Raw genomic sequence first — 4,626 nt, forward strand, 5'->3', positions numbered from 1 at the left:
TCCATACCAGCACAATCGTCTCTCTTGCACACCACAACTGATGCTTCCTAGGTTCAACTTTTCTCTCAAGGTACTTACACTCTGTCAAGTATACACACTGACATTACACATCTATCGGAGCATACTGGCTTCATTCCTTTCAAGCTTACGCATGTCCTCAGCAGTCATGGCCCATGTTTCACTGCCATGTAGCATGGCTGTTCGTACACATGCATCATACAGTCTGCCTTTTACTCTGAGAGAGAGACCCTTTGTCACCAGCAGAGGTAAGAGCTCTCTGAACTTTGCCCAGGCTATTCTTATTCTAGCAGCTACACTTTCAGCGCACCCTCCCCCACTACTAACTTGGTCACCTAGATAACTGAAGCTATCAACTATGTCTAGTTTTTGTTCCTTTGATTAAACAAGAACTCGTATTAAAGCCAATCAAAAGAATTCTCATAATAATAAAAAGAAAGAGAAAGATTGGTGGGACTGATAGAAATAAAGATATAATCTGGTCTACTGCTGATGGTTCTCCAGAGTTGGTAGTAAGGAACTTTGTTGAGGATACTACAGAAGTGATGGAAGATTAGCAGAAACTATAGAGAGGAATATGACTTAATGTAATAACGTTGTGCACAGAGTGGTCACAAATATATGTAGATAATAGGTATAGTTGTAGATAAATTGTAGAATTGTTGCTGAAGGAATATATAAATTAGAGGCAGAGATAGATTAAGGTTGGAAGTACATAAAGTGAGATTTCTACAGTAAACCTTATAAACTGACAAGGCGAGCCAGCGTAACCCTAGGCAGCCGGCTAAGAGCCACTGATGAGCTTTAATAAAAATGCAAAATCACTGAGGCAAATAAGCCACCTTTATTACACACACACACACACACACACACACACACACACACACACACACACACACACACACACACACATACACTCACACACACACACATACATAAATGCACAGGTATGCATTTACTACACTTTTACTAGATGGGGTGACAGTGATTTCAAAGTTTTTGCCTGTTAACCTTCATCAAACAGTCCAATGTAGGCTAGATGGCCAAAACTGCAAGATTACTTTCACCCATCTTCGTCATCATCATTTAACGTCTGTTGTCCACGCTGGCATGAGTTAGCCAGTTTGACCAAGGATGGTAAGCTGGAAGGCTGCACCAGACTCCCGTTTGATTTGGCATGGTTTTCTACAGCTGGATGCCCTTCTTAACGCCAACCACTTTGAAAGTGTAATGAGTGCTTTTATGTACCACCGGCATGGGTACCATTTGCGTGACATCAGTATCTGCCACAACTGCAATTTTGAGAGTGTGTGTTTGTCCCCCACCACTGCTTGACAACCGGTGCTGGTGTGTTTATGTCCCTGTAACTTAGGGGTCGGCAAAAGAGACTGATAGAATTAGTACCAGACTTTAAAAAAAGAAGTACTGAGATTGATTCATCTGACTAAAAATTCATCAAGGCAGTGCCCCAACATGGCCACAGTCCAATGAGTGAAGCAAATAGATGTACATATAGGGTGGCTTAAAAGTCATTGAGGGGTTGCAGTTTCAGGGTTTTTATGGACCAGGTCCTGGAAATTAATTATGGGAAAATATGGCACCACTCAATGTACCCAAGTGGTGAAAATCAGAGGTCAATTATTCAAACCCAGAGAGCATATTGTTGGCACTTTCAAGTAAGAGATGCTCCTAGTGAAAACACAATTAGAAACTTAGTTCATCGTTTTGAAAATCAAGGGGCAGTAAGTGACCTCCCACAATCTAGGAGACCTTGGACAGTCAGAACTGATGAGGTAAGAGAACATGTGCAAGAGAGTATTGAACAGAATCCAGGCACGTCAACTCAAAGGCAGTCCAGACAGCTTGTGATTTCACAAACTTACTGCAAAGAATTCTCAGCCACCTTAACTTTTTTCCATATAAGGTATAGTTGGTGCAACAGTTGAAGCCTCAGGACTATGAACACAGGCTCCAATACACGGCCAGAATCCAGGAATTGGCATGAAATGACCCAAATTTTACCCCAAAATTGATTATGTGTTATGAAGCTCACTTTTATTTGAATGGGTTAATCAACAGACAAAATTGCTGATCTTGGGGCTCTGAGAATCTAAGAGCACTACACCAAAGAGAATTGCACGCCATTAAGTATTTTGTGCAATTACAGCAGATGAGATAATCGAGCCTTATTTCTTTGAGGATGATAATGGGAATGCTGTCACTGTGACTGATGAGCAGTATAGGTCCATGATCGAGAACTTTATGTGCTTGGTCATTCAAGATAGGCCTAATATGTGGTTCGAGCAAGATGAAGCAATTACTCATACTGCAAGAGAGACAATACAGTTGCTGAGGCAATATTTTGGAGAAAGAATCATCTCTCACTACTGCGATGTCTACTGGCCATCGCATTCCTCAGACTTGACCAACCCTGACATCTTCTTGTAGGGATACCTCAAGGAGAAGGTTTATATCAACACACCAGAAACCCTGGAGCAGTTGAAGGAAAATATCACTAGACAAATCAAGGAACTGGACGCTGAAACCCTTACAACCATCATGGAACATATTTTGGAAACGGCACAGATGTGTGAAGCTGAAAATGGATGCCATTTAAAAGATGTCATTTTTTATACATAATGCAGGTATGATGAAAAGGACTAAGGCAAATTAATTGCCATTATCTTCTCTATACTGAATTAAAATTTCATACACCTATTTGTAAAAATAAGGGAGTTATTAAAAATTAAAACCCCTCAATGACTCTTGACCACCCTGTATATATCTAAATTGATGGAATGGAACAGGTAAAATCCAGGTTCCATTTGTTTCCTAGCAGATTCTTTAATGGGGTTCTCTGTTAGCTACTCACCAGATTGAAAATGTCTTATATGATGCTTACATTGTCACTTGGGAATCCCAAGTTGACTCACCAAAAATGTAATTTGAAATGAGTGGTGAAGCCCAAGGTATAGTATAGTAAAGAAAAAAAACCTAAATGTCTGAAGAAATAAAATGGTCAATAAGTAATAAAAGGGAAGGAAGGAGCCAAATATTTGGGATTAGAGAATTGTATAAAATTGTTAAGAATAAAGCAAAGGAGAAGGGGAAGAAAGAGGAGGGGTTAGAGTAGATGGTTGCTGGCTTTAAGGGGGAAAGGTTGTTATAGATATTAAGGTTGGACAACCTTACTATGTCAGCAGTAAACCAATACATTGGTGCAGCCATGCATACACATGTACAGAGAATATTAAGAAGAATGTTAGAAGAAATGAAATGGTCAAGAAGAAAAGGAAGAGGTGAGTCAAATAGGTTCCAGTAATGATTATTTTCTTTCAGCATGCTACATTCTGGACCTATTGACCAGCATAAATTCTGTCTTGTAAAAATATAATATACATGTCCTCAGCAAAATAACATATTGAGTAATTCTTTGGTCTAATGTTAAATTGTTTTTATTATAACTTGATATAAAAACAAACACAAACGACTGCACACACATATATATTTATATTATGGGTGGAGGTTCTGATTTTATTCCCACTGTATGGCTCTTGGAGGCATGTCTCTTCTACTCAAACCTTATGCTGACCCAGGCATTATGAGAGAGAGTGAGTACACAGACTCTTAAAGGCATGTATCTAGATAATTTCACCTCTGTATGGTCCTATCTATCTGAGAGATCCTGTTGCAATCGTAGGTACCACTGTTTATAATTTGATGAAACTACAAAAACAAAATACAATAAAAACATGCTTGTCTCTATAAGTTCCAAGTTCACAACGCTCCTGATTTTACTTAATTTTAGTAATTTTTTCATTTTCAAATCCCACTGAGGTCAGCTTTCTCCTTGTTTATAAGAACATACCAATCTGGAATATTAGATTGGTGAAATTATAAGAATATTGGACTAGATGTCTTGATGTATTTGTTCTGATTCTTTTTGCATTGTGAGTTCAATTCTTGCATTATCTGTTACAAGCATTCAGTGCAGGTCCTTTGTTTGAAGATCCTACATCTCCCCCTTGCACCAGTTACAGTTGCCCTGCAATGAGTCCTGTGTACTACCAACTCTCTTGACTAAATGATAGAGTAAGAACTTCTTTCCTTACAAGCTACCATGCTCTACAGAAGCAATATATCTTGTCTCTATTATTCTACCTTACTTCAGAAATCATCAATGCTATGGTAGTGACTAAATATGGCTCATGGAATTATTACTGCAGCTGTATTTATGGTGTTTAGCTTCAATTTCAGCATTAGTCACTGCTTCATCAAATATTCATACCCCTATTTATTCCTCATGCTTGTTTTGTGGATATTATCTAAATACACACCCTGAATATATCCCTTAATATTAATAACACTACCACCACCACCACCACCTCAACCTCTACATCACCACAACACTAATGCTCATTTATCTCATTATACTTCCTTTCTGAAATAGCCTATATTACACACACATACACACACGTGTGTGTGTGTGTATGTGTGTATGTGTGTGTGTGTTTATGTATACATATTTACATATTGTATGTGTGTACATGAACATACAATATCATTATTATCATTATCATTTATATATATATATATATATATATATAT

This window comes from Octopus bimaculoides, chromosome 8 (assembly GCF_001194135.2).
Source record: "Octopus bimaculoides isolate UCB-OBI-ISO-001 chromosome 8, ASM119413v2, whole genome shotgun sequence".
NCBI classification, from domain to species: Eukaryota; Metazoa; Mollusca; class Cephalopoda; order Octopoda; family Octopodidae; genus Octopus; species Octopus bimaculoides.